This window comes from Lissotriton vulgaris, chromosome 3_1 (genome assembly GCF_964263255.1).
Source record: "Lissotriton vulgaris chromosome 3_1, aLisVul1.2, whole genome shotgun sequence".
NCBI lineage: Eukaryota > Metazoa > Chordata > Amphibia > Caudata > Salamandridae > Lissotriton > Lissotriton vulgaris.
Genome location: NC_141689.1, coordinates 1758868681 through 1758880740, shown reverse-complemented (window position 1 = coordinate 1758880740; position 12060 = coordinate 1758868681).

Below are 12060 nucleotides of genomic sequence, written 5' to 3'. Positions count from 1 at the left end.
AATCCGGGATTCGAGCCAAACACAGCACCGAAACCGCCCTCATTGCAGCGACCGACGACATCCGAGCACTCCTGGACAACGGAGAAACAGTGGCCCTCATCCTACTCGACCTTTCCGCCGCTTTCGACACAGTCTGCCACAGCACCCTTATACATCGCCTCAGCAACATCGGCATACAAGGAAAAGCCTTGGACTGGATCATCTCATTCCTCGCGGGGAGAACTCAAAGAGTCCGACTTCCCCCATTCTACTCAGAGGCCACCAAAGTCATCTGCGGTGTACCTCAAGGATCCTCACTCAGTCCCACCCTCTTCAACGTCTACATGAGTGCTCTCGCCTCCATCGCGCGTCAACACAACCTCAACATCATCTCTTACGCCGACGACACCCAGCTAATCCTTTCCCTCACCAAAGACCCCAACACCGCCAAAACCAATCTTCACGAAGGCATGAAAGAAGTAGCCGAATGGATGAAACAGAGCCGCCTAAAACTCAACTCAGACAAAACGGAGGTGCTCATCCTAGGATCTTCCCCCTCAGCTTTGGACGATTCTTGGTGGCCTTCCGCTCTGGGCACAGCACCCACACCCACAGACCAAGCACGTAACCTTGGCTTCATCCTAGACTCCTCTCTCTCGATGTCCAGACAAGTCAGCACCGTCTCGTCCTCCTGCTTCAACGTACTTCGCATTCTCAAAAAGATCCTCCGCTGGATCCCCCTCGAGACTAGAAAGACTGTCACCCATGCACTAGTCACGAGTCGACTGGATTAAGGTAACACACTTTATGCCGGAATCACAACAAAATTACAGAAAAAACTCCAGCGCATCCAAAACGCGAGACTCATATTAGACATCCCACGCCAAGATCACATCACCGGACATCTAAAAGACCTCCACTGGCTTCCGTCAACAAAAGAATTACTTTCCGCCTTCTCACCCATGCACACAAGGCCCTCTACAATCTAGGACCCGAATGCCTCAACACTTAACTGTCCTTCTACAAACCCACCCGCCAACTAAGATTGTCCAATCAAGCCCTCGCCGCAGTCCCGCGCATCCGGAAATCCACCATGGGTGGCAGATCCTTCTCCTTCCTGGCTGCCAAGACCTGGAACTCACTCCCCACCCACCTCCGCCTTACTCAGAACCACATCACCTTCAGAAAAGAACTGAAAACCTGGCTATTCGACAAATAATGACCCCCTTCCTCTAGCGCCTTGAGACCCTCTGGGTGAGCAGTGCGCTATACAAATGCCCGAACTTGAACTTGAACTAGATCTCGGTTGAAAACATCATCATTCTTTAGCTTACTTTGCCACCCCAGTTCTGATATGCAAATCAGTCTTGACCCTGTGCTTATAGGAACATTCCAGCCCGAACTGCCAAGCCAGGTCTTCCCTGGACTGGAAACAAGCATCTTGGGACCACTTTCAGGGCAACACACCTCATCAGCCAGGCTAGCTTCAATCCAGTGGCAAAGTGAGCAAGGGAACCACGTCTGGGCATACCCTACCAACTTAAGGCAAACAAAGAAAACAAAAGGAGATGATAGACAGAGGGCTGAAACTTTTCAGACACTCACCCCCAGTCGCAGATCTGCATTGAACCCATCATCCTCTTTTCTCTTATTTTGCCACCCCAGTTCAGACCCAGCAATATGCAAATCAGTCTTGACCCTGTAACTCATGGGAACAGTCCAGCTAGACACTGTCATGCCAGGTCTTCCCAGAATCAGAAACAAGCATCCTGGGACTGAAAAATGTGGAGGGGTCTGAACAACTAGCATGGCCTATGCAGTTATAGGCATGTCTTAAACATGTAAACTCAATTTCTGTAATTCCCATAGTATTTTGGTCCCTCTCTAAGCTTTCTGTTATTGCATCCAGATATACAACAACTGACATATACCTAATGAACTTTATAAAGTTTATATTTACGAGGAAGCACACTTTGTGAGTCTAGTGGTCTGATGAAATATGGCCTACTCTAAATGTGGATGATATCAGGCACTATATAATGCTCTTTGATTGTGCTGATGGTTTGATTTGTATCTTTTTGGTTTTTATCTGGTAATAATCATGTACTAGATTTTTTTTTTAACTGTGTTTATTGTTTTATTCTGTGTACATAATATGCTTTGGAAAACATTGTGAAATAAAGAATTTCTTAATCTGGACTGCATCCTGTAATGGTTTAGGGAGTTGACTGTAGTTTTACACAAACAGAGGCATAGGCTGTTCTGTGTGGGGAATAGGCAGCAATTGTCACATGGGCTGCAGCTCAAGGACAGGTAGGATTAAAATGGTCTGGGGATGAACTATTTTGAATAAATATTTGCATAAAAGCTTGTGTCAAACCAGAAACAGTAATGTTGTTATGTTATGTGCATTTGTAAGGCACACTATCACTCGCAGGTGTGCCTTGTCTTGCCTATGGTATGTTGGTTAGCGGAAAAGCCAGGTCTTCACCTTCTTGCAGAATTCAAGGAGTGAGGATGAGGCTCTGATGTGGACTGGGAGGTCGCTCCACGTCCTAGAAGCGATGTAAGAGAATGGTGATCATACTGATCTGGTTCTGTGAATGTTCGGGATGTGTGTGAGTAGGAGTCTTGCGGAGTGCAGGAGTTTGGTGGAAGGAGATGTGACTGTTCAGGTAGGTGGGGCCTGAGTTGTGCAGTACCTTGAATGTGTGTGTGAGGATAGTGGGTAGGGGGCAGTGATAGTGGGCATTTGATGTCAGTTTTGCCATTGATTAATGTTATACATAACTGGTGGTGGTATTGCCCTATTCAGTGGTTCTCATTTAAGCAACATCGCAAAGATGAACGGCTGAGTCGAAGTTGTGAAATGTGAATCTTGACCCATTGATCACCTCAACATGTTGTTAGCAGAACCTGCCAATCTGCTATCACACACAGACACAGGCTTGCACCAATATTGTTCCACTCATTAGCATATTAGAGCTAGACCTATTGGATTTGCCAATGTTTAGTGTCGGTTGAAATACCTAAGTCTGTAAATCGCCGATATAAATAGGATGGACGATGGTGCATAATGGTACACAGAACACCATTTTCAAAACGGATGAAACATGTCTACGCTAAGCTGTTTATTCATAAGAGGAATTTGACCAACGTGTAACTTTCACGGTGACATTTTACTGACGCTAACTGGTTTTCTAAATGTTTCAGGAAACTTTTCATTTTCTTGATTTTTTGTGAAATGTAAACTTTTTTTCGTAGGTATAAGGACAGCTATTTCATCACCTGTAGTCCTGGCTTATTTAATGTGATTTGAAGCGCGTGACAGACTCTCAGGCCTTACAATAAAGCATCAGCATGATTAATAGATGGCACCTGGACTCCCATTAGTTCTGATGCCGAGAAGAGACGGATCCTGCAGCTGTAAACTGCCACCACAGATAATTACAAGCCATCAACCTCTTTGAACTGCTGCCGTAAAAGAATATGAGACTGATAACTCACTAGTGTAAAATGAATTCCTGGACAAGAGCTCTGGGCGTGGATCATAAACTAATGCACATTCTTTGTCTTAAAAAACCTGTACAAATACATTAAATAGTTTCAAAAACAAAAAGAGTGCAGCAAAAGAGTATCTCGGCATTTGTGGCACAATATGTAGAATAGACTATTGTTTTGCGTTAAAGCCTTTGACTGATCTCAGTCATATGAAGTTACATTTTTGTTTAACCTTTCATGAAAGTGACCTAATTCTGTTTTGGAGGTTGATTTACCTTTACACTGAATAGGAAAATAGATGCAAGGCACTTATCATAGTGGAGCTGAATATAAATGTAGATTCTCCAAGTGTTAATGATGGAAAGTCCTATTTATTTTTTCAAAGATACTGAGTTTTATGCTACCTACTACAGATACTGACATAGATGCACCATTGTATGCATGAATATTTATAAACTCTGCTTATGTTATCATAACGTTTCTATGCATTAATGGGAAATAACACTTATCTCTCTCTGGAAGGAAACTGGTTATAGCAGATGCCATTCCAGGAAAAGATGTATGCAGGCCTAAAGTTATTCCCACTAAATGCAAATACCATCTTAACCTCCAGGGTTTCGGAATGTTCATGTGTTGTCACTTCACATATCAGATAATGAAACTATGAAATACTAATCAAATACATGAGCCAGGCATGCGGGTGCTCTCCTCAATGTGTAGGGGTATTTTGGTGTTATATCCAAGCGACAGTCCAGTGCTCCAGGACAAGAGATGGCCACCTCACAACCTAAATATAACACGATGGGGTTTGAAATATACTAAAATTGTCCTGAGCACATGCAGTAAAATACACTCAATATTCAAATTGAAATTATGTTATTTCCGTAGTGTTTTATTGGCTCCACAAGTACTTCTTTGAGTCCATGCTTCTTTACATCAGTTTACACACAGAGGTAAACATTCTTAGCCACCACAGAAGGCATATACACTCAAAACAGCCAACGCATGTGTCATCATAGGGGCACAATCGCCTCAGACTTTCTCACGACTTAAACGTACTAGAAGAACACTCCGCCTCTTTTGTTCAGAACAAAATAAAAACTCCTCATGTAATATCAGTACCACTATGAATGAGGAGTACTCCAGCGCTGAGAATAATTAAGCTATATTACGATTTTATATTGATATTACTTAGGAAGTTTTTTTCTGAGCAAAGCCAGTCTGCGGTTATAGTTAGGGTTATCTAACTATATGTATGTGTGTATATATATATATATATATATATATATATATATATATATATATATATATATATATATATATATATATATATATATATATATATATATATATATATATATATATATATATATATATATATATATATTTTCGCACTCGTTTCCTCACAGCAATGCGCCCATCATCTCGAGCCATCAACAGGAAGAGAACGGAAGACCCAGAGTGCAGGTGAGTTTTTTTATTCTTCAGTACACCACGCCAGCATAATGTTTCGGCCTTCGCAGAGGCCTTGGTCACATGACGCACTGAGAGAGTTGCGTGAATTTAAAGTGCAAGTGCATTGAAAATAGTACATTCTGGTTGGCTGATTATCTTAGAGGGGAGTGTCCGTAATAGATATAGAAAACATCTTGCGAGCGATGTAAGGCGAGGAAACATTTCATATATTGTACATTTTTCGTTGATAAATGTTTAAATACAATTTCATCCGACAAGTTAATAGGTGACACACGGAATCGCATTTCATACCTGAAACACATGAAAAATATTTCATATATTTACAACTTTTTACAGAAAAGGTAACCTAAAACTCAATAACAATATCTACATATGCTATATACAATTTGATACCAATGAGTTAATCGGATCCAAATACTATATGAATGTCTCCTCACACATATGTAAGTCTGTCTATGACCGATATATTTCAATTGAAACTCGCTTGTTATAAAATTGAACAACATCAATTTAACGCCCTCACTATCACCCCTCATAAGCCATAGTACTATGATATATAATTGAGAAACAACATAAAAAGTGTGAATACAAATTAAATAAAAATGTGATAAAAATCAAAAATTCAACGGTAATTGTAATTTATCTACAGCCATATGCAACTTCTGACAGAAAATAACAGGTAAGGACCTTACTGTTTGACTTTGACTATTCAACTTAGTTGTTTATTTCATATGCAGTTGTAATAGTGACAAATAATGTGATTTCAGTAGTAAGCACTATCTATGTTGCCAACCAAAAGAATGGGCGGGCGAGGAGATGGCCTAACTGAAGATAGTATGCAGGGACACCTAGAGACACGTGTAAAAATCCTCTGTTGAGTTGAGGCCATTGGGGGTCTTACTGTCCATTTCCAAGATGTACCTGGTCTCTAGTGCCCTTAGAATGCCTTCTCTATTACCACCCCTCCTCAAAGGACCTACTGCGTCTATGGCATAGTACCTAAGGAGTCCACTGTTTTTGTTGTGGTACTCCTTAAAATGCCTCGCAACCGGGTATGTGGCATCGTTGGTGTTGATGGCCCTGATGTGCTGGAGTACCCTTTTGTGGACCTGCAATTTGGTACTACCAATATATTGCAGGCCACATGGGCACTCCAGCACATAAACCACATACTCCGTTTTGCATGTCAACTGTTTGTTGATCTTGCGGGGCACTGTTGAAAAAGCCGTTAGGAACTCGGTTTTGTTGAGCCCTTGTGAGCATGCCTTGCAGCTTGAGCATTTCCTGAATCCTCGACTTGCTGCTAACCAGTTTTTGGGTGGGATCACCTCCGGACTAGATTTCACTATAGCATCCTGTAGGTAGTATGCTTTTCTGAAGGTGATAGCCGGTTTGTTGGGCATATGCTCACCAATTACTGGATCAAGCTTAATCAAGTTCCAGTGTTGGTTGATTATCTTTCTCAGTGCCCCGTGTTGACTGTTGTAGGTCCATATAAGTCTAACTGGTTGGATGGCACTGGGTGTAATGGCCCTCTGGGCTTTCTTGTGGATCAGTGCATTGTTACGGGACTGGGCATTCGCTTTTCTGATTGCTATGTCGATTAGATTTTCTGCATAACCCCTTGCCAGAAACCTTTGTTTACTGGCAGCTTGTGTTGCTTTGCAGTGGGCGTCCGTGATGAAAATGCGCCGAATTCTAAGCATTTTCCCATAGGGGATGCTTCGAATTAGGTGCGGGGGATGATGGCTATTTGCGTGCAGTACAGTACTACCTGCAGTAGGCTTCCTTTAGAGTTTGGTTTCTAATCTGTCCTGACTAACCTCTAAAGTTACGTCAAGAAAGTGTGCTTCTTTTTGACTGATGTGGGACGTGAAGGTCAAGTTGTATGAATTTCTATTCAGGGCATCAATGAATGTTACAGCCTCCTCATGTGTCCCCCGCCAGATCATGAGAATATCATCGATGTACCTATACCATCGTATGATATGGCGGGTGCAGATCTCCCGGTGATCACCATTGAGGACCTGTCTCTCCCAGTAGCCCATGTGGAGACAGGCATAACTGGGAGAGAAACATGCCCCCATGGCGACACCTCTATCCTGCTGATAATACTGATTCAGGAACATTCAGAAACTGATCATACTGAGTAACATTTTGTTGTGCTCGGCTAGTTCTATTGGCCGCTTGCCCAAGAAAAACTCCACAGCTCTCAAACCATCCGCATGCACTATGCTGGTATACAGCGATGATACGTCTAAAGTGATCAACCAATAGTCATGGCTCCATTGTAATTCATTCAATTTCCTCAGAAGGTCACTTGAATCCTGAATGTAAGATGGAAGCGCCAACACATGTTCTTGGATGAATAAGTCAATGTAAATGGTAGCCTTCTCTAGTAACCCCCCGCACGCCGAAATGATGGGTCTTCCAGGCGGCTTGATCGCATTCTTGTGTACTTTCGGAATTAGGTACAACACAGGGGTAATGGGGTGATCATTCTTTAAACATTTTAGTTCATCCATACTGATGAGCCCACTGGATTGCCATCCCATCAAGAGCGAATGGAAGTCTGTTTGTGCTTTTCTCAGTGAGCCCACATCACAGTGTCTATAGCAGTTTGGAGGTAAGCCTCCTCCATGTATAGGTTCCTGGGCCAGAGTACGATGTTTCCACCCTTGTCAGATTGCCTGACTATCATGTTACCATCCATTTTTATTTTCTTGACTAGTTTCTGATATGCATTGTTGCCCTTTTGTTTGTGAAAATTGGATTTTAAAGTTTTTACATGCAACGCCTTCACTTGTTTGATAATGGCATCTTGGAAAATGTCTATGTTGTCGTGTGGTGTAACAGGAGTGAATGTTGAGCGTGGCTTGAGTTTGGTTAGCCTAAGCATGGGCGAATTTTGCGGATCTGGCGTTCGCGAATTTTGCGAATTTGCGAACTCGCAATCCGCAAAATCCGCGAATTCTCGCGAATTTGCGGATTTTTTTGTGTTCGAAAGGATTTCTGCCAGTTCGCAAGGATTTCTGACAGTTCGCAATGTGTTTCTACGTCTGGTTCATCATCATAGGTTCCCAGCACCCTCTGTTTCACCCCTGCCACCCTCTGTTTTACCCATGCCACCCTCTGGTACATCAATGCCTTATGCCACCCTCTGGTTCATCATCACTGTAGATTATGGGGGGAAAAAGCAAGCACACCTGCCTGCTTCAACTGACATGAATTAATTTGGGGTTGATTTATTAATGTGTCACTGTTTTAAAATTCCAGTCTGGCACCTGCTTCCTTATCTGTAATTTGCTTTCTGTTGCAGTGCAATTTTTTTTTCCAGGACCTTTGTGGCCTACTTGTAGCTATTCTATGAGCCTACTGTGAGGGTCAGAGCAGGGTTATACAATTGTTGCAACTAGCAACTGAACTGGGAATTTGCGGATTTTTTTTTTTTGGTGTTTGCAAGGATTTCTGCCAGTTCGCAAGGATTTCTGACAGTTCGCGAGGGTTTTGTAACAGTTCGCAATTGCGAACTTACATGTCGGCTCGCAACGGTCACGATTATGTTGTTTCTACGATTGTATAAGAGCAGAGAGGCGCACACAGTGAAGTCAATAATGTAAGAGAGTCCAAAAAGTAATTGTAGATCTTCAGTTCTTATAAAAGGATTCTTTATTTTCATGAACAGCGGCACAGCCAACGCGTTTCATTCCCTATTCGTGCCTTGGGAATTTCATCAGGGCATGTATAGACAGTTAATCACGGTCGTACTTCTTCAAGAGCAGTGTGTAAGACGGTCACGGTAGGTCACAATGTGTGCCTGCAAGCTGTTTTGTACTTCTTTCCAAATAGAGTGCTGATCCAAGTCCCCCCGGAGTTTCTGGTCACTGTCACTCATACAGGTCAAACGAAGAATGAATATTCCGGACCCCTCAAGGGAAATCCGAAAGAAAGGAGGGGGGGATTTTCTGACTGCCCGGTGAAGTATCCGGCTGCAGTGGAGTTTTGAGAAGCGAGATAACGTAAACGGAGCCCTTGATAAGGCCTCCGGATTCCTCTGCTCCTCCTCGTGGAATACTGGATGTTGTTTCTACGTCTGGTTCATCATCACAGGTTCCCAGCACCCTCTGTTTCACCCCTGCCTCCTCTGTTTCACCCATGCCACCCTCTGGTACATCAATGCCTTATGCCACCCTCTGGTTCATCATCACTGTAGATTATGGGGGGAAAAAGCAAGCACACCTGCCTGCTTCAACTGACATGAATTCATTTGGGGTTGATTTATTAATGTGTCACTGTTTTAAAATTCCAGTCTGGCACCTGCTTCCTTATCTGTAATTTGCTTTCTGTTGCAGTGCAATTTTTTTCCAGGACCTTTGTGGCCTACTTGTAGCTATTCTATGAGCCTGCTGTGAGGGTCAGAGCAGGGTCATATAATTGTTGCAACTAGCAACTGAACTCTGGAGGGGCCCTTGTCAGGAAGCACTACAGGGAACGGTTACTAATGATGAGTTTGAACTTTTGAACCTGTTTTCACTTTTGCAAAACTCGTTTTTCTGCAGAGCAGCATTACAGCAACTTTAATGCCCCACCAAGCTTATATGAGAAAGTTGATTTCTAATCCAAAACTTATCCAAAGAAAATCAAAAGGCCTCAAATCTAAAAAAGTGCAGGCAAATGTCAACCTGAGGAGTTATTTTGATAAAAATAATCATTTTCAGAAGGTCTATGCTGCTTGCTAGTAGATTTCTTGTGCAGAATTGCAATTTTTGTAATTTTGCGAGTGCGAGATTGTTGCTGCCCGCCGCACCTACATGTTCGCAATTGCGAACTTACACCGCAAAGAAAAAAAATCCGCTGCGTGCGAATTTGCGGATTTTGCGGGAAATTCGCGAATCTCGCGGATTGCGAATTTACCGAAAATCCGCAAAATCCGCGAGCGTAACGGATTTTCCGCCCATGCTTACTTAGGTTAGCCCACCAATTTGTGTATTCAATGTTCCCTGTGTGTTCTGAGAGTTGGGGGCTTCTGCTCGTAACATTTCCAAATCCTGCATCAGCGGGATGTCATTCACCACTAATCCTAAAGCAGTTGGCTCTGCCACAGACTTTCTACCAATGTTGCGTGATTTACTGTTGCAGAAATGTTTTTGTAGCTTAAGTTTACTCGTAAATCTAAAGAGATCTATTCTTGTATCCACGTAATTAAAACTGCTAGGAGGACTAAACGACAAACCCATCGATAAGATGCCAATCTCTGAGTCAGTAAAAGCAGTATTGGTTAAATTTATCACAGACAGGCCATTATCCAGTGTTTGTGAAATTTTGCTTACTTGTGTTACTTCTTTTTGTTTGAGTTCCACCGCCTGTAGTTTCTTTTCTTGGGTTTTGCGTCTTGCATTGCTCTTTCTGCGTTCTCGTCGCTTGGAGTTTGGGGTTTTCCTGATGCTGGAATTCTGGGACGTAAGGTCTCTCGTCTGTCCTGCCGAATACATTCCAATTCCTGCTCCAGGGTGAGTCGTGTAAACCCCAAACGATCTGAACCTCTCACTGCCTCTGTTTCTGACCCACTGTCCATATTAGAACTCAGATCTGTAATACTTGAACCATCTGGTGACCTGGATCGCGCTTGAGCTGTTACATGAGTGGTGTTGTGCCCCGTTCCTGAATTCAGTGCCTTTGAGGCTTTAATTGCATCATATTTGCGGGCGAAGCTGAATATGCGACCTTCATTATAGTCCATTTTATCGCGCTGGAATTTAAACGCCTTGCGTTTTCTGATGGTGTCCTCCTCTTTTTTGGACTCTCTGCTCCATTGTTTCTCGATGTTTTTTGCATTCCAGGGCAATGTCCGCATTGTCAACGCATAGACTCGATATTTCTGCCTCAATTTCATCTATTTGCTCTTGAATTTTCAATCTGTTGCTTTCCGCGTAACGCACCAACATGGTCACCAAGCGTCGAGAGGAATCAAGACTCCATTCTGCCCAGTCCTTAAGCATTGCCGGGTCCATAAATTCAAAACTTGGAGCTAGCATGACTCTCAGCCCCCTTGGTATCCGGTTCACTTCTAAATACCTGCTGAGAGAGCGATGCTCCCACCATTTGGACTGTTCTCGCTTGAGAAGTTTCTCCAATGCCTTGAACTTGTCGCAGAGATTAGAACCACCAGTAACACCTGGTTCTTCAGAAGTGCTGGCTGCCGACCCCCCAGCCGGGGAGTCGTCGAAAGCTTCAAGGGCTGCAACCTCTCTCCCTTTGCGTGCCCCGGCCGACATGGTGTTTACTGTGCTTCAATATCAATATCGTACTCACTATATACGGGGATGCTGCCACAATCGCTGCTCGTCCTCCGTATGGGCACAACTTCTCCACCGGATCAATTTCTGTGATGCGCCGTTGAACTACGGGCGCACAGTGTTAGGACAGCCGTCCTGACTGTACACTGCCCGAAAACAACAGCAGCAGTTTTATCGAACGTCCAGGGGCTGGAGCAGTAACTCCCCAATGGGAGAAATTACAACGACTTCCGGGTTACCGGAGGTCCCGGTTTCCTACTGCTGTGCCACTTGCGGAGAAGGGGTCTTCCAGCACCGGAGAAACACTCAACCGGTTAGATATATATATAGCAGAGTAGCAGTATATATAGTTATAGTTAGGGTTATCAAAGATATAAATTGCTTGGATTTATCACCATTTATAACTTTGCACCCATTTGACTGATCTCCACAACACTTTACAGACCTATTGCTTTTTCTACATTGGCAGAGGATGGAACGTTTTGCAGTGATTGATCAAGGGGGATAAAAGATAAAAAGGGGTCCAAATATATGTTTGGGCACCAATGCATTTTTCCATACACTTTATACTCACACATAGGAGCCAAACATTCAGTAGGAATCCCATGAAATTCAGCAGGAATGCACATTACGGTGTGTAGATGACCCTTTTCGGTACTACAGGTAAGTATTTCTTAAGTTATAAGGCATTTTAACTAAGTGACATCTGTTGTCACTATACTTTGTTGAAAGTTAACAGTATTTTGTGGTACTTCCCAGAAGTACTGCAGTACACATCAATGACAAGTCATTATGTGATTGCTAATGA